This window comes from Tamandua tetradactyla, chromosome X (assembly GCF_023851605.1).
Source record: "Tamandua tetradactyla isolate mTamTet1 chromosome X, mTamTet1.pri, whole genome shotgun sequence".
NCBI classification, from domain to species: domain Eukaryota; kingdom Metazoa; phylum Chordata; class Mammalia; order Pilosa; family Myrmecophagidae; genus Tamandua; species Tamandua tetradactyla.
Genome location: NC_135353.1, coordinates 94,553,098 through 94,578,471, shown reverse-complemented (window position 1 = coordinate 94,578,471; position 25,374 = coordinate 94,553,098).

Below are 25,374 nucleotides of genomic sequence, written 5' to 3'. Positions count from 1 at the left end.
ATATCAGTATAATGATTCAGTAGTCACAAACATCTGTTAAATCCTATCTTCTCTACTACAACTCTTCCCTCTCATTTGATCCTTCTCTGAATCTTCAGGGGTATTTGGGCAGTGACCATTCTAACATCTTCATGTTGGAGAGGGGCCTGTACCTGTTTTTGCATGCTTTGTATTCGTTGTGCTTTTCTTTGTGTTCTCAGTTGTGATTATTGGATATTTGAAAGAATATGTTCTCCATTGTAGGGTACAAAGTGTCTAGGGGACTAACAAGGGAGTTGCTAATATCAATCTCAGGATCAAATAAATTTATCCAAAGCTTAATGGAAAGAAAGATGCTATGTGGGTTATTCCCTTAGGGCCACATAATCCATTGTTTCTATAAATATGCTGCTTGCTGGTTCTGTATTAATCTTCTTTGTAGTTATCTCTGGGTCTGAAATATGTGGAACTGCTTCTCCTGGATTTCTCCACCAAGCACTATCACAGGATGCTGCAATAATTTTCTCTAAGAAACTGCACCTTTTGTCCTATGCAGACACTCCTGGGATCATAAGCTCTACTCACATACTCAGCTTCTCTGTGATGACTCCTGTTGCATCCTGTTTACCTCACAGCAGATGCTGTTTCTCAATTGCAGTTTCACAGCATACAAATTATAGCTATAAATAAATTTGCAAAATTTCCACCCAGAGACAAGGAAGGACAGAGTTTTTTTTTCAAGATGATTCTCTTGCCCCGCCCCTTTGTGAGCCTGTCACCTTTTACCCTGCAGATCAGAAGATCATCCATGGTTGGGAGGGAGGCTGTAAAATGGCAATGTTGGCAGATGTGGAATTTAGCTTATCCTCTAGGGAAGCTAGTAAATAACTAGGAACTCTCTGGAACAATGGTTTGGGCGGCAGCATGATCAGATGCACACCATATCCCAGCCTGGAAGGGGTGGAAAGGAGGACATCACAGCACAGAACTCTAAGTAAATGTCCACACTGTGGCAGCTGATGCCCCTCACTCATGGGCATAACAGCATATCTCAGAGTCTCCCCCCAGTGGTAAACAGAAGCTCTCTACTAGGAGCAAGAGAAAGAGAACTCAACCAAGTTCAACTGGGGATTTGATTTAAAAAGCTGATTGATAAAGTCAAGTTCTGAGCATAGATAAATCCTTAGGGCAAATACAAGAGAAACCAGGAGGTCTCCTCACAGCAGAAAGGAGGCAGGGCTGCTGAAGAAGAAATCGAATTGAGTGTTCAGAAATAGACCCTCTCATCTGTGAATAATGGATTTTTTTTTTTAACATGGGCATGTAGTGGGAATGGAACCCGGGTCTCCAGCATGGCAGGCAAGAACTCTGACTGCTGAGTCACCATGGCCCACACAGATAATTGATTTTTGATAAAGCAGTCGAGTCAAGTCAAATGGGACAGAGCAGCCTGTTCAAAAAATGGTAATTGGAGAACTGGAGATCCACAGCAACAAGAATTGAAAGAGAGCCCCTATCTCACAACTTATACCAAAATTAACTCAAAATGGATTAAAGACCTAAATATTAGAGCTTAAACCATACAAATCCTGGAAGAAAATATAGGGAAATATCTCAAAGAAATTTTAGTAGCGGCTGGTTTACTAGACCTTACACCCAAAGTGTGAGCAATGATAGAAAAAAAAGAAAAATGGGATCTCCTGAAAATTGAATACTTTGCACATCAAAAGATTTCATGTAGAAATTAGAAAGGCAGCCTATACAGTAGGAGATAATATTCAGAAACTACATATCAGATAAAGGTTTAATATCCAGAATATTTAAGGAGATCTTACAACTCATCAGCAAAAGGACAATCCAATTTAAAAATGGGAAAATGTCATGCAGCCACTTCTCCAAAGAGGAAATAAAAATAGTTTAAAAACATATGAAAGGATACTCAACGTTACTAGCTATTAGGCAAACGTAAGAAAAAAACCTCAATGAGATACAATCTCACACCTACTAGAATGACCATGATAGGAAAAACAGAAAACTAAAAGTGCTGGAGAGGATGTGGAGAAATAGGTACACTTACTCACTGTTCATAGGAATGTAGCATGGTGCGGTAGCTCTGGAAGACAGCTTGGCAATTCTTTAGAAAGCTAAGTATAGAATTGCCATATGATCCAGTAATTCCATGACTAGATACATACCTGGAAAAACCAAAGTTTCAGACATAGGTATTTCTTCACTGATATTTGTAGCAGCATTAATCACCATTGCCAAGAGATAGCAATAGCCCAAATATCAATCAATGGATGAGTGGATAAACAAACTGGGGTATATGCATGAGATGAAATAGTATGCAGCTGTAAGACAGAATAAAGTGCATGAACCTTGAGGACATTATGTTGAGCACAATAAGTCAGAAACAAAAGGACAAATATTTTATGGTCTCACAAATATGAACTGTCTATAATGAGCAAATTCTGAGAGTTAAATTTGAGAACGCAGGTTATCAGGAGATAGAAAGAGGGTAGAGATTGGGCATTTGATGTTGAAGGAGAACAGAACGTTCAGCAGAATCGGTTGTAAAGGTTCAGAAATGGATAGCAAAATACTGTGAGATGTTAGGAAGATATTGCGAGTGAAAGTATGGTTGAAAGAGGAAGGCTAGAATACCAGAAGGAAAGACAAGGGATAAAAACCGGGGCTGTATAACTTAGCAGAAACTAGAATGGACAATGACGGTGATTAATGTACAAATATAAGAAAGTTTTTACATGAGGGAGAAAAAATGACTGTCACCATTACAAGGTGTTAAAAATGAAATGGTACATGGAAAAATACAATAAATGTAAACTAGGGTTTATGGTTAACAGTAACATTGTAGTGATGTTTCATTAATTGTAAGAGAGGGATATAAGGTAGAGTTGGTGGATTCTTGTGATTTCTCTCCTCTATTCTTTTCCTCTTCTTCCTTGTTAGTGGAAGAAATGTAAATGTTCTCAAATAGTTTTTGGTGGTGAATGTATAACTATGTAATTATACTGGGAGTCATTGATTCTACACTTAGGATGGATTTTATGGTGTGTGAATAAAACTATTTTTAAAAGAAACAGAAAGATGCGAGTGCTGGAGAAGATGTGGAGAGAGATAATTGTTCATTACTGTAGAGAACTAGAATGGTACAACCCTCTGGGGGGCAGTGTGATGGTTCCACAGGAGACTAAATATAGGATAGCCATTTCTGCATCCCCATTATTAGGTATATACATGGAAGAAAGGAGACACAAATAGACATTTGGACACCAGTGTTAATGGCGACAGTATTTATGATTTGCAATGGATGCAGGTTGCCTAAGGCTGTATCGACTGATGAATGGAAGGGCAAACTGTGTTGTTTACATACAAAGGAAATGTGAGAGGCTGCAGGAGGGTATGAAGTTATGTGGCATGCCGCTAGTGAATGATCCCTGAGGATATTATTTTGAGTGAAATGAGGCTGAATCATAAGACCTATATTGGATGGTCTCACCAGTATAAACTAACCATAGTGAGCAAACTCTGACAATTGATTTTGAGGGCATAGGCTATCAGGGGGTAGAAGTGGGCAGAGATTGGGCAATCAAAGGAGTACAGAATGTACAATAAGACTCATTGCAAAGGCTCCTACATTGTAAGCTCTTACAGCAGACACATCTATTCCTGGATTTTAATTGTTCTCTCTAAATTCTGAGATGCTGTGCTGTTTGTGTATAACCTCGTAGTTACCTGGAAATTTGGTTATCTGTGTGACACCTGAGGTTCGAGTTTTGCAGTTCTGAAACTCAGCATTACTTCATACAGCAACTGTAAAAGAAGTTGAAAAAGAACTCAGACTTCAATTAGAGATGTGAAAGAGACAGATGTGGTTAGGACCAAGGTAAAATACAATGCACGATAAAGGCTGATGTGGTCTCTATTTTAAAACTTCCAATTCATGTAAGAAATGGGAAATATACATATATTAGTTTAACTATTAACCTTTCCCACCTGGGAAATGCCAGGTATCCTTTCAACCATTGGGGATCCCAAAGAAAATAGGACAGGCCCTTGATTTTGAGGCTCACCTTATAAAATTTACTTTGAGTGGTGAAGTGAAGACTACCTAGAATGAGACCTGAGTTTGCTTCCAGGAAAACTCTTTTGTTGCTCAAATGTGGCCTCTCTCTCTCTCAGCCTAGCTCTGCAAGGAAAATCATTATACTCCCACCTACGTGGGACATGGCATCCAGGTGTAAAAGCCTCCCTGACAGCGTGGTTTGTGACTCTCTGGGATGAGTCTGGCCCTGGCACTGTAGGATCGACAATACCTTCTGGACGAAAAGAGGGAAAAGATGTGTAATAAAATAAGAAGCATCAGTAGCTAAGAGAAATCAAATAGTCAAGAGGCTGTTGTGGAGGCTGCCCTTATGCAAGCTTCAGTTAGATAGTGCTAATTGCCATGGTTTGCTAAACCCCAACCAACATCACTCCTGTTAACTCTTAAGAATACCTCAGGCCGAAACTGAGGCTCTATAAATGTTCCATGCACTAGGTTTGCCCTCCGGGAACATGTAATTCCTGGAGGGGTCCTAAGTTAGATGAATCATGAAACTCAGAGGGGACCCTCTCCAAGATTATCAATTAATTTCATCCACCTATACTTTAGTGTCGACACCCCTTCTCAACATGAGAAAGTCAGAACAGGTATTTCCCAAAGATCCCTGTAGATTGAGAGAAGGATTAAAGGAGAAGGAGGCAGTATAACAGAGAAACTGTGATTTAACAAAAGAGTATGACTGCTGAATCACTATATTAATACTCCCTCTAGCCCTCAGTGTTTTGGAGCAGCTAGAAAGAAAAATCTGAGATAGTGAAATGGTGGCCCATGAGAAACGTTTGGATCTGTTGTTCTCTAAGTACTTGTTGAAGTATGCTTTGAAAATTATTGCTTTTTTCCTTTAAGTTTGTATATATATTTTACAATAAAAATCTTTTTAAAAAATTCCATGTGAGAGCAAAGGCAGAAATGTTTATTTTTCTGAAAATTTAAATTTTCTGTAGCACACTATCTAATTTAACCTGTCTGGTCAATTTATCTAAACAACCTAATTACATGGAACATAGAATAGGGAATGAGCTCTTGTAATTTTGCATAGGTTGAGGTAATACCCTGATACATTTCAGAGTATTTTGAGCAGAAAATCTTTAAAAAGTATTTGCCAAGTCCCCTTATGGGGGAGGTGAAAAATTTGGCACTATTAATCTTTCCCACCTGAAGAGTTCCTGATATTTTCACAAGCTTTAGGGCCTCCCAACTAAGTCAGCCAAGCCCTTGATCTTGAGGCTTGCCCTCATAAACCTTATCACTGCAATGGCAAGGCTAAGCCTACTTACAGCTATGCCTGAGAGTCACTCCCATAGAACCTCTTTTGTTGCTCAGATGTGGCCTCTATCTAAGCCAACTGCAAATAAAAAATTACCCTCCCCCCTACATGGGACATGACTCCCAGTGGTGTAAGTCTGCCTGGCACCATAGAATGTGATTCCTAGGGATGGCCCTGGCCTTAGCATTGAGGGATTGAGAATGCCTTCTTGACTGTAAGGGGGGAAAGAAATATTACAAAAGAAAGTTTCAGTGACTAAGAGATTTCAAATAAAATCAAGAGGTTATTATGCAAGATTCAGCCAGATATTGTAAATTGCCACAGCCTGCCATCTCCAACCAAAAGTGTTCTTGAAACCCTGAAGAATAACCCCAGGCTCTATATAAGACCCCATAAATGCTTTACTTATTAAGTTTACTGTTTTCAGAAGTGGAGGCCTCCAGATTTTTCCTATGCCAGGTAAGCCCTGACATCCAAGTCTCTCCAAGAACATCAACCAGTTGCATAACTGTACCCCATAAGGTCAACACCTCTTTCCAGCATGAAGAAGTTAAAATAGTCATTGTCCAAATATCACTGAAGATTGAGAGAATGATTAAATGAGAGGGAGAAGGTGTAACAGAGAAATTTGGATTTAATAAGTGATTAATACCACTGACTCATTATATAGATATTTCTTTTTAGTTTCTAGTGTATCAAAATAGCTAGAAGGAAATAACTGAATTTGTTGAGCTGTAATCCAGTAGCCTTGATCTTTGAGAATGTCTGAATAGCCATATAGTAAGACAAAAATTCAGTTGCCCATGTTTCTATGGATCTGCTTCTGGATGCTTTATTCTGTTCCACTGATCTATATGTCTATCTCTGACAATACTACACTGGCTTAGTTTACTTACCTTTACTTCATGTCCTTAAATTGAGTTGATGCAATACTAGGGGTCAATGGAGGGGGTGGATAAGGAATACAGAATGTTTGGGGTCTTCTTTTCCCTTTTTTCTGGAGTAATGGAAATGTTCTAAGTTTGATCACGTTGATGAATGCGCAACCATGTGATGGTACTGTGAAGCATCGATTGTATACTTGGGAAGGATTTTATGGTACATGAATATATTGCAATAAAATTAAATTTGAAAAAGGAAGATCATCCATGGGCCTCACCCTGGCAGAAGATGTATCAGTACCCCCACTGGGTGTGTCTGCAGCACAGTTACCACCTTGCCATCTTAGGGAATGGAGAGGGGATAAAGGCCCAGCTCGGGTGAGCAGACTATCATTCAAGGTCAGACACACAGTGGCCCAAAATCCCACTGGTGGTTCTAGGGGAGCACAATGTTCCTCCATGCCCCATTTCACTGACAGTTTCAGGGTTTGCAGGGAGGGACAGGCTGACAGCGACCCATGGTGGATATTTGGGTTAGGATTTAAAAGTAAGACAGTGAGACCACCCCCCACAGGCCTTTACTTGAACAAATCTTGTCACTGCTGCACAGTTGACCATGTCTATATCTACCCCACTTCCAAGTCAGAGGGAAAGAGGAGCTCCTGTCATTGGGGTCTTAGTAGCTCTGTATCATGGCTTCCCCAGAGGAAGGACTGAACTGGGCAAATGAGTCTGTTCAGCTGTGCTGAGGAGAATGAGGAGGAGGCAGCTACTGTGTGTTGTCCAGTGGACCCTCACTGCCCACCCACCACGGGCCAGCAGCTCGATCCAGATCTGTCTGGCCCTCATTTACATGACTGCTCATGGGGCCTCCAGAACATCCTTTCCAAGTATGGTTCTTCTCTGTGTCCAAAATAAGCAAGGCTGCCTCTCAGGAGGAGGAGAGATCCAGAACCTGATGGAGATATTCAGAAAGAGGCTGTATGGAGCACAGTGTGGGAATTACTGTACAGAGAGGGTATGGCTTTCCTCAGAGAGAGAAGTAACAACCAGGTGTCATCTGTCCCCTTCTTATATCCTGCCTTTCATATCCATCTAAGGAGATAATCTAGAAAAAATATGTATGCATATGTGTGTGAGAGTATGCACACATACACCAGAAAATCAGCTCTGACTGCTGTGGGGGTGGGCAGTAGTGTGTATCTAGCTTTTTCAAACTAATATCAGAGTAATAGACAGGGTTCTTCCCTCCTCTCCTTCCCCTTCCACTTCCCCTCCTCCTCCTCCTCCTCCTCTCTGTCTCTCGTTGTGCCTCTGTATCTCTGTCCCTCTGTCCTTTCTGGTGCTTTCTTCCTATGTTGACAGCCACAGCCCTCTTTGAGCTATCCACTTTGGACCTCATCCCACCTGACTCACACTCCTCCCACTCCCCACCCAAACACCTCTCTTCTGCTAATTCCTGCAAGTCCTTTTGGGTCATGTCTCCTCCTTCCCGTTGTCATCATTTTCCTGGTCTCCTTCAAAAATCTCCTAAATCTGAACCTAAATTTAAAACTCTCCCCACCCTAAATGTCTCTGACAGCTTTACCAAAGTAATCCTTATGAAACCTTCTGGTCCTTTCCAAACAGTAGCAAAGTCCTGTACTATCTTCTCATATTTTGCTGCTCACTTTCTATGCCAGTTTTGACTACAGTTGCATTTTCAGCTGCTCTACTTTGAAATCTTCTTCTGTAAAGCCATGCAACCTTTTCCCACAGGCCAGAGGGAGAGGCACTGGGTCCCTCCAGGAATGTAAGTGGGGAAGCCTCTTCAATTACCATGTCTCCTGACACCCAGGTGTGAACATAACCTCCCCAAGTTTTATTTCTTTAGGTCTAGGCACAGTACATAGAGCAGTGCCAGGCACAGTAGTAGGTGCTCTTACTGCTGCCTGGCAGTCCTACTAGACAGAACACTTGACATGATCATTGCAAGTCGTGGTATCTACTCACATCACTGTCAGTAACCCAAAGTCTGATTTTGGGCGATGTTGCTTCCTCACTCTGGATACACTAGATTCCCTACCTCTACACTGGTAGGGGCATTTTATCCCTCTGTAATTAAGTATCATGCTCCTCTAGGTTCTCTAGCAAAATACCCTGGAAAAACATCTCTGCAAATCACTTCCAGCTACTTTAGAAGGAAGGGTCTAATTCTAAAGAAAATGACAGTAATAGACAGGGAGGTGTTTGTTCCTTCTCTTTTTAATTTCTTCCTCTGCTATTGGCACCGGTCTTCTCCCATGACTTAGATGAGAATCTTTGTCACCATGGCTTGGCTTGTAGAGCCTGTAGAATCCCTTTTGAGTAGGCTGCTCCCTTCTCTGTTCCTATTGTCCCCGAACCTAATTCTCAACCCACTCACCATTTACTTGGTCAACATCAAAAGTGTATGTCAGTAAAATTGAAGGAAAAAAAAGCCAAGGAAGCTGGATTCTCATCCCAGTTCTGCCAAACAGGGACTGCATGGCCAGGGGAAAGTTGCTTCCCCTCTCCGGGCTTCATCTCTTTGTCTGTAAGAGGAGTGGTTTGAGCAGCCTGGTCTCCAGCTGGAGGTAGTTTGGGGTCATAGAGACAGCCCTGGCCTGATCATCAGCAAAGCTGGACTCAGTCACAGCTCTGCCACCAATTCAGTATGTGATTTGCGTACAGTCCCCACTCTGAACCTGTTTCCCATCTGAACAGCCCTGACTGACAACTGAGAGGTCTGGCACCCCTGTGAATGAGGGCCTTGATCCCCTCACCTACCTGTGTTTTTCCAAAACCCATACTCTGAGATCCTGAGTGGATGGAGCCTTTTCTTATCCTCTGGATTACTTCTGGGAAATGTCTGCAATGAAAGCCTTTTGCTTTGCATTTGCTGCCTCCACCTCAGTCTGCCTTAGACTCTGGGGGCGTATATTTATGGGCATTTAATAACAAAAGAATATCAATTAGTATAATTAGAGTGTTCTCATCTTCAATCTTGCTTCTCTCCCTGTGCTGTCCCCCTCCCACCTAGGTTTCTCTCTTATTTTAACTTAGCCAGCAGAGCTCCTTGCTGCATCACCATGGCAACTAGCAGCTAGGGCCAATTAAGCCATGAATGAGTCAGTAGACAACTAAGCTGATTGTAGAGTCCGGAATATTGTATGGAGGAGAGGGGCTGACAGGAAGGAACACAAGGTAGTCCTTAACTGGAGAGAAGCGAACAATTAGGTAGCTGAGTGCTGCACACCACCGCCCACCTTACCTCCATGGGAGGCATCGGCCTGTGTGTCCACACCGTGGCATGTGCCCTCCACCACGAGTCTAGAGGGAAGGAATTTGGACCTGGATTGAAAAATAAAACTCAAAATAGCAGAGAGTCTATTACTGAGACCTCCCAGAGTTCTAATAAGGTGGAGACTTTCCTTATCCTCTGAATTACTCTTTGGAGAAACCCTTTTCCTTCCTGTTTCAAGTTTCCTTTTCCCAGTCAAGCCCCATGCTCCCCAGACCTGTGTTTAAGGGCTCTTAATCACAAAGGGCTATCAATTAGTGTAATTGGGATATTCAAACTACAGTTCTTCCCCCCTGCCCCAGGAGGTTGCAAATCCCCCTTCCAGCCCCCTTTTAATGAACTCTTGACAGGTTAGCCATAGCAACCAGTCATCAGGCAAATGAGGCCTCTGTGTTTTTGGATCCTGACTCTCAAAGCTGATTATGGGTCTGGAAACTTGGATGGCAGAGCAGAACTACTAGAATGAAGACAAAGTGGTTCTTAGCTGGAAAGAAGGGGCAGCTGAACTCCTCATGGCTCCAGTCGAACCCCCACCCTCTCCCTACCCCTGCCTTCATCTTTGCTGCCTATATCCATCAGAGAAGGAGGGGAAGAAAATGGGGGTCAGAGGGCACCCCAGTTAGGATGAAGGCCTGAGTTTGGACACCAGAGCTTGTGCCCTTAGGCTGATCCCCACCATGTCCCCAAACCCACCTCTAATAAATGTTCCCTCCCCATTGGATATCCCGTTCCTGAATCATTACCTGGCACACAGTAGGGTTTCCTCATGTTTGCTGCTCTGCAATCTCACCAGAGAGAGCAAGAGCAACTCCCTGGAATGTGAGCAAGCAAAGGCTTCCTAATCCAGGTGATTCCTCTGTGGAAGAAACCACTCTAATTAAAATCCCCTGCCATCTGGTTTAAGGCTCCCCCTGGTTCATAATCTGGCTCCCCTGCCTTCTGGGGATGCTGGTGGTGCTGGGTTGGGGTGAGGGTGTAATCATCACCAAAGGCACTAAGTGTCTGTATTAGGTTGTTCTCACCTGTAAGAAATCCCTCCTCCCCTTCAAGCCCCTCTCTGCATTCACAGGCCCCCACTCATTTTCACTGACAGAGGAGAGCTCCTGGCCATGTCACCATAGCAACCAGAAGCCAGGCAGAGTAGGGGGATGAGACAGTCATTTGACACCAAGCCTTACTGTACAGTCTGGAGAAGAGGGCCTGGTGGGGATGTGTGCTGATTTGAAAGGATGTATGCCCCCTAGGAAAACCATGTTTTAATCTAAGTCCCATTTCATAAAGGCAGAATAATCCCTGTTCAATACTCTATGTTTGAAACTGTAATCAGATCATCTCCCTGGAGATGTGATTTAATCAAAAGTGGTTGTTAAGCTGGATTAGGTGACAACATGTCTCCTCCCATTTGGGTGGATCTTGATAAGTTTCTGGAGTCCTATAAAAGATGAACTATTTTGGACAATAAAAGAGATTCAGAGAGAGCAGAGAATGCTGCAGCACCACAAAGCAGAGAGTCCACTAGCCAGCGACCTTTGGGGATGAAGAAGGAAAACACCTCCTGGGGAGCTTCATGAAACAGGAAGCCAGGAGAGAAAGCTAGCAGATGACACTGTGTTCACCATGTGCCCTTCCAGCTGAGAGAGAAGCCCTGACCATGTTCACCATGTGCCTTCTCACTTGAGAGAGAAACCCTGAACTTCATCGGCTTTCTTGAACCAAGATATCTTTCCCTGGATGCCTTAGATTGGACATTTCTATTAAGACTTGTTTTAACTGGGACGTTTTCTTGGCCTTAGAACTGTAAACGAGCAACTCATTCAATTGCCCTTTTAAAAAGCCATTCTGTTTCGAGTATATTGCATTCCGGCAGCTAGCAAACTAGAACAGGGGGCAAATACATTAACTCCTAGCTGGAGAGAAATGGGCAGCTAGACTCCTCAGTGCTCCAACACAGACACTATCACATCATCCACCCCTGTACCTCCAAGTGGGGAGGTATAAAAAGAGCAGGTTTTGCTGTCTGTGGGGCCAAGACCTGTGTTTGTCTGCTCGAACTCATGTCCTTAGACCCAGCACCTGCCAGAACCCCAGGCACTAGATCCCTCACCCCATGCCTTGTTTCCAAACTAACGGGTAGGAGTGGACATATCCTCCACTTGTGTGTTCCTGTGGCTGCATATCATGCACCTAGAACAGTGTCAGATATATGTCAGGTGTCCTTGGTACAACTTCATACATTCCCCCAGTCCATTCACTCCATCTTAGATATTGAAGTGCACACCTTATCCTCTCTCCCCAAAACTCCAACTGCCACTCCACCAACCCCACTCTGAGCTGTCTGACCCTGATTCCTCTTTCGGTAAGTACACAGCAGCAAGGGAAAAACCTTCCAAAAATTCCCACCTACCTGAATCTGTGTCTAGATACTCTGTCTTTCCTCCTTTCACTATGGAAGAACTGTCTATTCTGCTATAAAAATCCAGCCCTATGCATGAACACTAGATTCCAGTCCTTCTTGCCTATTCAGTACGTGGCCCAGCAGTGTCCCCTGTGCTCCCTCCCTCATTACCAGTTTACCCTTCTGTATTGGATGATTCTCATCAGCACACAAACATTCTGCAAAGTCCCCCCATCTTAAAAAGAAAAGCAAATAACAACAAACCCAACCTTGAATGCACCATCCCCTCCATCTACTGCACAATCATCTATTTGTCTTTTGCAGCAAAATTCCTAAAAATTACTGTTCTTTCTCAGTTTCTCTGCTTCCTCTATTCGCATTCTCTTTTAAAAAAATTTTTTTTATTAATTTTTGAATTTAAAAAAAAATATGACAAGAAACACATTCTTAACATATGATCATTCCTTTCTAAATTTGTAATCAGTAATTCAAAATATCATCACAGTTGCATATTCATCATCATGATCATTTCTTAGAACATTTACATCAATTCAGAAAAAGAAATAAAAAGACAACAGAAAAACATGTATACATACCGTACCCCAAGATGGTTTTTCCCATGACCATATGTGCACATGAAATGACAAGAGACTAACATGATGTTAGATATCAGGTTTTATGCACACACACGAGGACATGTATGTACATATTATGGAAGCGCAAACACACATACAGCTGCTCCATGCCAGCACACTCTTGAACTCCGGCCTCATCTTTCAGTTGGTCAGGTCTGAGACAACAGAGAGTGGTGAGGACTGTGGTCAACTGTAAAGACCTTCAAATTCAAACTCTTTAGACTTATTCTACAGGTAAAACCAAACTCATCTTCAACCAGGTCTAGCCATGAGGTCACGAGTTTTCCAACCCCTATTAAAGCAAAGGAAGCTGGGTTCAGACAAGGTATGAAAGCTATACAAGGCATTTTTATAGCAAAGACTCAGCAACTGGCCCAGTAGACTGGTCTTGTGAATTCTTTCCTCCCCCTTTCCCATTGATTCCAAGACATAGGTCCCCATACTTCCTCCTCCTCGACTGTATTGTTGGAAATGACAAATAGCCCTAGATCGTTGGAATCATAAGCTATAGCATTGAGTGAGCATGAGGATGAGCATCAGAGGTCTTAGGTTTAAGTCTTAAAGCTGCCACTGCTGCTGCCTGTAATTTCAGGCATTTCAGTTCACTCCCTGGATTCTTGGCCTCCCCACTTGCAAAGGGAGAGAGCAGGGTCATTGTGCATTAGATTCAGTGATCTCCAAAGGTCTTCTACAGTGCTAACATTTGCTGAGCCAATGAGCTATAGCTTGATGGGAAATTCTGGCAGGACTGCAATGCTTTGGTCATTCAACTCTGTTAGAACGTGTTAGGCGAAATATTAGTTCCTATTTATAAATCTAACTGGTCTGAGCAGCTCAGGATTGTGATTGTCAGAGCAGAGACCACTTGGGCCTTAACATAGTGACTGCAGAAATTTACCCAAGGAAGAGATAGCATCAGAACCCAATAGCCTTCAGGTTGAGGAAAGATCCCAAGAGCCGCCTCTGGTCACTGAGGCCATTCCCTGACTCACCTGCAGCAATGTGAAGGGGAAAGGTAATGGGTTGAACTTGTAGCTTGCCACTCCCTTACTATCCACACTCTTCCCTTCGCTCTAGAGGCGCTAAGTGTCTAGCAGAGGCAAAAGACCCAGAAACAGAGTCTAGTGTGGGAAGTCCTAAAACACTGGGAGAGGTGAAGCGGGTGGACCTGTAAGAGGAGGCAGCTCTTTGACAGCTCCATCGCACTGTTCCCTGGCTTCTTAGCGAGTAAGAATGTTTAACTGTTAAGTGTTCAATTTGTCTGATTTACATTTTCCTTGATAATCATTCTTTTCATGCAGGTTTTCAAATGCATTTGCAGAATACTCTTTTTATTCTGTCAATTTCCTGCCCAATGGTGAATCAAAATGAAAGGAACAAAAAAATCTGTGTATCCCAATTATAGAAAATTAATATGAATGAGGGGAGAAAGCACGGTTTGAAAGAATGGAAATTAAATTCTGAATTGAGATCCAAGTGATAGGATCCCATTTGCCTCAACTCTCTAACTGTAACAACATTTGGATACCCAAGTCCAGGTTCCAAAGTAACCCTTATTCAGGATGGTAAAATATCTCAGATTTCTGATCCCGTTTAGCCCCAGGGTCCAATTGGTGAAATGCTATGAGTGGCCAAAAACAGGGGCAGGAGAGTCTCCCCTCTCCAATGCCAAGACCTATTTCAGCCAAAATCCATTGCCATTGAAGTCCAGTGACATCCCCAGAGTCGTAGTCCTCTCCTTCACTCTCCCTGACTCATCGAGTTCTTTGACATTTCCAGGGTGAGGCACAGGAGTTTAACCAAAATCCCAGATGAGCAAGGCATTTGGGGGCTCCATTCTTGGGTGTCCCCCTCCTTCAGTTATCACATAAGAAAAGTTCTGAGATTCTGCGAGAGCAGAGAATGATGACAGAATGATGAGAGCCACAAAGTAGAGAGCCCACGCCACAGAGACCTTTAGAGATGAAGAAGGAATACATCTCCGGGGGAGCGTCATGAAAGAAGCAGCCTGGAGAGGAAGCTAGCAGACATTGGCATGTTTGCCATGTGCCTTTCCAGTTGAGAGAGAAACCCTGACCTTCAAGGGCTTTTCTTGAGTGAAAGGAACCTCTTGTCAGTCCCTTAAATTGAATATTTTTATAGACTTGGTTTAATTGGGATATTTTCTTGGCCTTAGAACCATAAACTAGCAACTTAACAAATTCCCCCTTTTTAAACGCTGTTCCATTTCTGGTATATCACATTCCAGCAGCCAGCAAACCAGGACACCCTGTCTTCCTCTGAGCCTTGCTTTGACATCCAAAGCCTTAAGGCAAGCCCAGCTGCAACCAGTGATCAGTGAACTGCTGTGAAATCTGCAAGACATAGTCCTGTCAACCCTCAGTCCTTAATCAGTCAAGTCCTTTGGGTTCTCAATCCTAGGACACAGTCTGCCTCCATTCCCTGATTTGTAGAGTGCTTTCAAATTCTTAGCTCAGTGCCAAGTCCAGCCTCCTTCCTGACCTGTGACTCCCTTCAGAATCAGAAGCCAGGGAGCACCCTGGGCCCACTCCTGATCAGCACAGCACTTTGAAGATCCCACAAGCCAGGGAGAGAAGAAATCCAAAGCTCCTATTCTATAAACTGCATTGAGATTCAATGTCCATTCCCTACCTTACCTTGAATTTGCCCACCTGGCACCTGGTCTGCTCCAGCCTCTTTTCAGACAACTGCCCTGAAAGCCTTGGTTCCGAGCCCAGTCCAGTCCTAGTCTAAGAGGTACAGTTCTTTGTACATTCACCCTATGTTGTGAAAGAGTTCTCCCACTTAATCATTCTTTTGGTTTCTAGGCATGTCCATTCTACTTTTCAGTTTTCTTTATTAAATAACTAAATTTTAATTAAAAATTCTCCCAGGTCTCAGATACATTTCTCTGCAAAATCCTCTCATATTATCCTCATTAGTACACATTATGGTTTGTGTTTGTGTGTTTCATAATGTACCTCTCAGATTGTGTCATTGCATCTGCCTCAACAAGGACTACATCTTGTCTTTTTCCAGTTTGACGTTTGGGGCAGATGCTGTGTGTGTTCCTCCACCACCAGCATAGAGATAAGGAAGGAATTATAGCAAAAAAGAAAATTATTAATAGCCATGAGAAATACTGTTACGATTTATCATCTTCTCGTGTTGAATTCCATTTTCTGATATTTCTCCAACCAATGTTTTTATGTGTAAGAAATGATATTTAAAACATTATCTAAAATTTCAGAAAACCTCAAGTCCCAACAAAGAGATACCCGAACAAATGAAGAGTAAAATGGTTAGCTCTGGGTGCGGGCTTGAAAACTGGCCATCTCAAATCCTGCTGGTAGAAATGCAAACGCATATGAATCACTGGGGGTTGCTCAAGAGAAAATGTGCCAGGGCCTTAAAACCTGGCACATCTTCTGACCCTGTGGATAAACCTTACGGAAGTGATTCTAAAGCAGTAATTCTTCATGAGCACGATGGGGGCATTTACCCCCATTCTGTTGATCAAAGTGATTATCACAATTACAAAATTTTGAAACACACCCACAGTCCTGCATTTACAGAACAGCTATAAAATGTCACAATGGCACCATTGAAAAGGCAGCAGTCACGTGAAATAACAGGGGAAGATGATCAAAGGATACTGAACACGAATAAAGATGAGTACAAAACTATGCTCTGTGGATTCCACTTTTTTCCTAACATTTTATTATGGAAATTATCAAACATCCAGATAAGTTGATGGAATTTTACAGTGAACACCCATATAACTACCGACTATAAGCTATAATATCAGCAGTTTCCTATCTTTGCTTTATCCACTTATCCATCCATTCTCCTTCCAGCATTTCATATTAATATTTGGATGCATTTTAAAGTAAGCTGTAGACAACAGTACCTTCCAACCCTAAATAATTCAGCATGCAAATTATTAACTAGAGTTGCATACTGTTTATAGATCTTTTCTTTACTTTTGAGGAAAAGTTTACATGGAGCAAAATGTCCAAGTAGTAACTGTACCATTCAATGAGTTTTGATACTTACAAACACCTGTGTAATCCAAACCTCTATCAATATTCAGAACATTATAATCACCCCAGAGAGTTTCCTCACCTCTCTTCTCAATCATTCTACAAGCCCCCAACACTGCTTCTCACAGACAAAGACTGGTCTGCTCACTGTTTCTATTGATTAGTTTTGCTATTTCCAGAGCTTCACATAAATTAAATTTAATAACAGGTCCTGTTCTGTGTTAGTCTACATTTCACTGAGCAAAAGGGTGATGGGACTCATGCATGTTGCTGTGTGTATTAGTGTTTTTCCCTTTTGTTGTCCAATAGTATTACATAGTGTGGACATGCTACAGTTTGTTTATGGATCTTGTTTTTGAACTGGAGACGAGCAAGGAGAAGGAGGAGAAGAAACAACAGCCACAGCCTAGGTATTTCCAGAGGGGAACAAGTAGACTGTGTTATGCCGCACCCAGGTACTGACAACAGTTATATGTAGATGATGGCCTTCATGTGTCATCTGATAAACTGACCCTCAGAAACACTCAGTCCTCTAGATTGAGGAGTGTACTGCTTAGAATAACTCAATCCCTCAGTGATGTCTTTTGTTAATTTATTCCAAATGGTGTCATTGAATTAAAGGTGTGCTAAACAGAATTGATGAATTGTTAACAAAATATTGGGATGTCACTTGTTGAGACATTCTGTGCAAAGGAAATGAATCCAAAAGTCCTGTGCATAGCACTCAGGATGATAGTTCAGTTGTTTTGGGTGGGGTCAGGTGCAAAATGGAAGGAGAATAAGAAAACTCCAAAGTTCTTGCCATGCCACAGAGACATTAGTTTCTCAGTCATAAAAAAGGAACAGGAAGATATTTTGCACAAATGTGCAGAGGAATATGTGTGTAGTCAAACATCAGAGAATTCGCAAGCTTGACCAATTTGCAACTTCTTTGTGTCCAACTTAGAAAATAAATGCACATCAGAGCATAAAGCCATCATGTCCACTGGGTGCATCATCCCACCGGGCATGGGAGCCTGCATTGGATGGGTGCAGAGGTCCCAGACTCATGCATCCAAAGGGCCTCTGAACATCTCCACTTGGATATCCCCTCATACCCTGAACCTAATATTTCCACAAGGCAACTCAGGGTGGGTTGTTATTCTAATAATCCATGTGAGACACTGTACTAGGAAATCACACTATTATACAATTATTTCCACAAGTGGAATGTGATGTTCATAAAATGTTAATGTCGATAATATTTTAAGCATTCCCACAGTGGCAGAGCAAGATGGTGGCTTAGTAAGGTGTGGAATTTAGTTCATCTTCCAGAGCAGCGAGGAAATAGCCAGGAAGAGTACAGGACAACTGCTGAGGCCACGTCAGTGACAGGACATACAGTGTACACCTGTCGGGTTGAACACCCACAATTAATTGAATCACATCTCCGTGGAGATAAGCTAATCAAGTTTCCAACCTATAGTACTGAATGGGGATTAGAAGAAACCATTGCTCCCACAAGACTGATTAGGATTGAAGCATGACTTTTCTAGGGTACATAAATCCTTTCAAGCCAGGACAACCTAGATCTCTTATTCAATACTGGTGGGAATGTAAAGTGGTGCAGACACTCTGCAAAATTGTTTGGAACTTTCTTTAAAAATTAACCATACAGTTACCATGTGACCCAGCAGTTACCCCCCTGGGCATTTATCTCAGAGGAATAAAAGCTTATGTCCACACAAAAGCCTATACATGATTGTTCACAGTAACTATATTTGTAATAGAGAAAAACATGGAAATAACTCCAATAGGTCCCCCAATAGGTGAATGGTTAAACAAACTGTGGTACAATCATGAGCAGTAAATATGAATAATCTATTGATACATGCAACAACTTGAATGGATTTCAAGGACATTATTATCACTGGGCTGAGGATTGTAAGGCTGATTCTTTCTCATGGCTGTGGGAGGTTGTGCCAGTTTGAAGCTATTATCCCAGAAATGCCATAACCTTTAATCCTCAGTCAATATTGCTGGGTGGGATCTTTTAATTGTTTCCATGGAGATGAGAACTATCCAATTGTGGGTGCTAATTTTTGCTTAGATGATTTCAATGGAGATGTGTCTCCTCCCATTCAAGGTGGCATTGCTTGCTGGAGCCCTTTAAGGGGGAACCATTTTGGAAAAAGCTCAGAACCAACAGAGCCCACACAGCCAGAGACCTTTGGAGATACATAAAAAAAACACCCCTGGGGAAGCCTTATGAAATGAGGAGAGAAAGCTTGCAGATGTCACTATGTACCCTTCCACCTGAGAAAAACCCTGAACTTCATCGGTCTTTTCTTTGGAGTTAAGGTATCTTTCTCTGGATGTCTTAATTTTTATGGCTTTAGGACTATAAACTTGCAGCTTAATAAATTCCCTTTTTAAAAGCTTTTCAAAAGTTTCTGGTGTATTGCAATTCCTGCAGCTTCAGCAACCTAAAGCAGGGGATATACTTTTTTTTTTTTTTTTTACTTTTTCAGCTTCTGGATGCTCCCCTCACTTCTTGGCTTATGATCCCTTCCTTATATCACTCCAGGCCCTTGTTTCCATAATGACATCTCCTGTATTACTGACTGTGATACTCCTGCTTCACTTTTTCAAGGACCCTTATGATTACATTGGGCCTACCTGGATAACCCAGGATAATCTCACAATCTGAAGATTCTAAATCAATCCCACCTTCAAAGTAACATGGCCATAGATCTGGGGATTAGGCCATGAACATCTTTGAGGGGCTATTATTTCATCTACCAAACCACTACCCTTAATTATGTAAATATTTGTATTTCTTACACATACATTTACACAAATTTTATTGTATAATATAACATATATACAAAGCAAAGAAAGAAAAAAAGTAATAGTTTTCAAAGTACTCTTCAACAAGTAGTTACAGGACAGATTCCAGAGTTTGTCATGGGCTACAATACCATCCTTTCAGATTTTTCCTTCTAGCTGCTCCAGAATGTATGAGGCTAGAAGGAATAAATATGTCTTTATCATCACAATTGACTTTTTTTTTCTTTTTTGTAAAAATAACATATATACAAAAAGCAATACATTTCAAAGTACAACACAACAATAGTTGTAGAACAGATTTCAGAGTTTAGTATGGGTTACAATTCCACAATTTTAGGTTTTTGCTTCTAGCTGCTTTAAGGTACTGAAGACTAAAAGAAATATCAATTTAATGATTCAGCAATCATATTAGTTTGTTAAACCCTACCTTCTCTGTATAGCTCCACCATCACCTTTGATCTTTCTATCCCACTCTTTAGGGGTATTTGGGCTATGGTCATTCTAACTTTTTCACGTTGGAAGCATATGTCAATAATATGGGCTAGGGAGATGGAACTAGCTGATGTTCTGGAGAGGCTGGGCCCTCTAGGCTTCAGGACTTATCTGTTCGAGGGACCCATCTGGAGGTTGTAAGTTTCTACCCTAGTTCTAAGCTACCCTAGTTCATGGAAAGTTACCCTAGTGCATGGAAAGTTTGTAGAATCTTATATATTGCTCTAGGTGCTCTTTAGGATTGGCTGGAATGGTTTTGACAAGTTATGATAGGTAGCAATGTCTAACTGAAGCTTACATAACAGTGACCTCCAGAGTAGCCTCTCGACTCCATTTGAACTCTCTCAGCTGCTGTTACTTTATTACTTATACTCCTTTATCCCATTTTAGTCAGGATGGAACTGTTGATCCCCACAATGCCAGGGCCAGACTTATCCTTGGAAGTCCTCTCCCATGTTGCCAGGGATACTTTCACTCCTGGATGTCATGTCCCACGTATTTCTTACACATACATTTTTAAGAGGTATGTATATATATGTAATGTTTCATAACCTGATTTTGGCATGTAACAATATGTATTGAGCATCATTTATTATCCTTTAATAGTCTTCTACTCCATCATTCCTAACGATATTTTACTGTTCCATTGAAGGGGGGCAATTCTATTAACAAGTAAAAAAAATTTGCTGGAAATTTCGGTTGATTTCAACTTTTGTCAATTATAAATACATGTTATGTTCTGGTCAGCATATGGAACTATGTCCCTATTTTCCTCTTCTTTCCAAAGCCCCATTGAAATTAAACTAAAAATATTTTATAGGAGTAAAATATAAGAGCACTGATTCATGAAGGACTGCAGATACTGAATAAATATTCCAAAGATATAGGCCAGAATACATATAAGATTAGATTCCAATGGGGCAGCAGTTATTCTCTGCAGGGGAGCCCCAGAAAACCTCTAAGATTAGAGTCAGCATGTTCAGAAAGACACTGTGCCCTGTGAGATTATAATCAAATGAATGAAAGGACTAGAGTGGAACACAACTGCAAAAGGGTGCACATCACTCCTTTCTTCCACTTCTCCTGACAGAGAGAGCATGGTAGCACAGGCATCCCAAGTGTCTCTAAGAAGACAATGTCTGCTTAAGATGAGCACAAGTTATAAAGCACATGCAAAAACCCACTATTGTAAGATACTGAACAGGCCCAAGAAATGGCAGATTTCAAAGTTAAAAAGAATAAGTAATAGTTGACAAATGTGAAAGAATCTTTAAAATAAGATTGCTTAAAATTTTTAAGTGATGAAAAAAGAGTCAAATCCTATAAAACCAGAAAAGGGCTTTATTTTTTTAAAAAATGTTTATTAGAGAAGTTGTGGGTTTACAGAATCATCATGGGTGAATACAGGATTCCCATACACCACCCCTCCACCAACACTTGCATTGGTATGGAAAATTTATCACAGTTGATGATAACACCCTCTTTTTTGTAATTCGAGTATATTTTAACAGTAGTTACATTTGTTACAATTGGTGGAAGATTATTATTGTCCATAGTTTACATAGGGGTATTTTCCCCATATTCCTGGGCCTATTATTTTTTTCATGCCTATCTTTTATTTTATTACTAATCTACCCATACACTGGATAAAGGGAGTATCATTGACAAGGTTTTTACAATCACATGGTCACATGATAAAAACAATATAGTTATACAATCATTATCAAAGATCAAGGCTACTGGGTTACAGTTCAGCAATTTCAGGTATTTTCTTCTGAGTATTCTGATACATTAGAAGCTAAAAAGAAATATCTATATAATGAGTCAGTAGTCATCATTTGTTAAATCCTAACTTCTCAATGACACCTCCTCCCTCTCATTTGATCATTTTCTCAATCTTCAGGGATATCTGGGCAATGGCCATTTTATCTTCATGCTATAAAGAGGGACTGAGCTTATGGCATAGAGGAGTGAAATGATTGATGTTCTTGAGGAGCTTGGTACCTCGGAGTTTCAGGGCTTATCTGCACAGGAATAATCTGGAGGCCATAAGTTTCTGAATAAATAAACTTACCAGGTAAAACATTTATAGAGTCTTAGATACAGCCCAAGGTGGTCTTTAGATTTTCAGGAACACTGTTGGTTGGGGCTTGGCATACTGTGGCAATTTGAAATATCTGGCTGAAGCTTACATGAGAGTAACCTCCAAAATGACTTTTGAAATCTATTTGAAATCTGTTAACACTGAAACTTTATTTTGTTTCATTTCTTTTTCTCCTTTTGGTCAAGAAAGAATTCTCAATCCCACGATGCAAGGGCCAGGCTCATGACTGGGAGTCATGTCCCATGTAGGGGAACATATTTGCAGAGTTGGCTTAGAGAGAAAGGCCACATCTGAGTAATAAAAAAGGTTATCTGGGGGTGACTCTTAGGCATAATTATTAGTAGGCTTAGCTTCACCATTGCAGAAATAATTTTCATGAGGGAAAAAAAAAAAAAAAAAAAAAAGAAAGAATTTTCATGAGGGAAGCCTCAAATCGAGACCTTGGCTTATTAAGTTGGGAGTCCCTAATGCTTGAAAGAATATCAGGAATTCCTCAGGTATGGAGGTTTAATTGTTCCACATTTTTTTCTCTAGTCTGTCAAGAGGACTTTGCAAATACTTTTTCATTTTCTAGCAAAAATATTCAGGGATGTATCAGCATATTACATTAACCTGTATAGAGTAACAAGATCTCATTCTCTATTCTAGGTTCCATGTAATTAGGTTATTTAAATACACTGACCTGAGAGGTTAAATTACATAGTGATCTACAGAAAATTTAAATTTTGGACAAAATAAACATCTCTTTCTTTGGTCTCATACAGAAGTTGAAGTTTTAAAATACAGGCAATGTGAATCTTTACCTTGTAAAGGATTTTACTTTATAGATTTTATTTTATAAAAACATTTTTTAAAAGGTTCCCTAGAGCATAATGCAACATGTAAACCTAAATTAGGGGTTCAACAATTACTGAGTTGTTAAATTGAACTGTACAGGTGACCTTTGGATAAGTCTGACACCTAGGGGCACCTCCACGGTACATGAATCTCAGAGTCAGGATGGCCTCAAGTGGAATTTTGGATTGGCTGAGCTAAATCTGTTTTTTTGTGGGCTGGTTGGAAATTAAGGCCATCTAGACAAGGTCGATGGTCTCAGGACCCCGTTTGCTGATCAGATTGTAAGTGTGAGCCTGGGGATCAAGAATCCTAAGATTCAACCCAAAGACTGGATCCAGATGTTCTGATGCTCCTCGGAGGATCTCAAGGAACTGATCTGAGTATTCTCTGAGGAACTCCAGCATTTCCTTCTGCTGGATAGAACTCTGGGATTAACTTTTCATTTGCATGAAATTCACCAAAGCCATCGACCTGACTCCTAGAGTTTCGTGAACCCTGAACACCCCCAAACGGCAGGAATGCCCATCGATCAAGACATCGAGGTTATTTGGGTCCTGAGTGCCTGAAAAGCGCTAGCACCCATTTGATTGGAACCTGGGGGTCTCTGGGTCCCTGGGGGACATCTAGGTGTTAGGAGCCTGCATTTCACCCCCGTGGTCCCTATAATCTGCAGTGGTCTCTGCACTGCAGTGGTGTTCATTCTGGCTTAAGAGAGACATAGTTCCAGCAGACAGGAGCAGGAATAGGAAGGGCAACAATCAGTGGCAGAGAGAACGATAGGTATGTCTATACCTCTACACAAAGCTGAAGGCAGAGACTCAGCAGCTGAGCGGATGTGGAAAGAGAACTGTTGAGTAGACCAATCTTCCTACTCTAGCATCAGTAGGGCAAAGTCCACAAGCGTCAGAATGTTCATCTTTGCCTCAGCCCATGCAGGGGCAGTCGGACTCTGCAAGGAAGGTGTCCACGCCCTGTCCCCAGTCCCCCACTCCTACTCCCAACCTCTGTCAGGCAGGCCAGCATGCTTGAAGTAGTTGTTCCTGAACTCGGAGTTGTCGGAGAATTCAATAAAGGGGGTTGGCAAACAGGGATAAATCAAAAGGGTCAAAGGATGGTAGTGTCATCAGATGCTCCACTTGAAGTTTCTCTGACTTCATTGTAATCTGAAGATTACAAATGGAATCAGCTGTGGATGCAGCTGACGTGATCGTGATCTAATTCTATGAAACGTCCTCATTGCAACAGACAAGCCAGCACTTGCCAAACCAGACAAACAGGTACCACAACTTGGCCAAGTTGACAAATGAATCTGACCACGAGAGCAAGTTATGATGGGTAGGAAGGTCTAAGTGAAGCTTGCCTAAGAGCAGCCTCCAGAGTAGCCTCTCTAATTTATTTGAATTCTCTCTGCCACTGATATTTATTAGTTAAACATCCCTTCCCCCTTTTGGACCGGATGGAATTGTTAATGCCATCGTGCCAGGGATGGACTCATCCCAGGGAGTCATCTCCCATGTCACCAGGGAGATTTTCAGCCCTGGATGTCGTGTCCCACGTAGGGGGGAAGGCAATGATTTCACTTGCAGAGTTGGGCTTAGAGAGTTTGAGGCCATATCTGAGCAACAACAGAGGTCCTCCAGCAGTAACTCTTAGGCATTCCTATAGGGAGTCTAAGCTTCTCCACTACCTAAATAAGCTTCACAAGAGTCAGCCTCATGATCAAGGACATGGCCTGTTAATTTTTGTGTCCCTAAAGTTTGACACAGTATCAGGGGATTACCTGATGGTAAGGTTTAATAGTTAAATATTCTTTCTCCCCTCCCCAGGGGACTTTGACAATACTTTTTTTTTCATTTTTATTAATAAAATCAATCAACATACAACACGAACATTCTTAACATATGAACACATTCCATACTTGGTGTGCAGTCAATGGCTCACAATATCATCACATAGTTGTATATTCATTGTCATGATCATTTCTCAGATCATTACATCACTCCAGAAAAAGAAATAAAAAGAAAAAACTCATGCGTACCATACTCCTGACCCTTCCCTCTCACTGACCACTAGTATTTCCCGCTACCCAACTTATTTTAACATTTGTTCCCTTTATTATTTATTTATTTTTAATCCATACTTTTTACTCATCTGTCCATACCGTAGATAAAAGGAGCATCAGAACAAGGTTTTCACAACCACACAGTCACTTTGTGAAACCTGTATCATTATACAATCATCTTAAAGAAACATGACTACTGGAACACAGCTGGACAGTTTTAGGCGCTTCCCTCTAGCCTCTCTAATACACCTTCAACTAAAAAGGGCTTATCTATATAATGCATAAGCAAAACCTGCAGGATAACCTCTCAACTCTATTTGAAATCTCAACCACTGATGCTTTATTTTGTCTCATTTCTCTCTTCCCCCTTTCAGTTAAGAATGTTTTCTCAATCCCTTGATGCTGAGTCCCAGCTCATTTTTG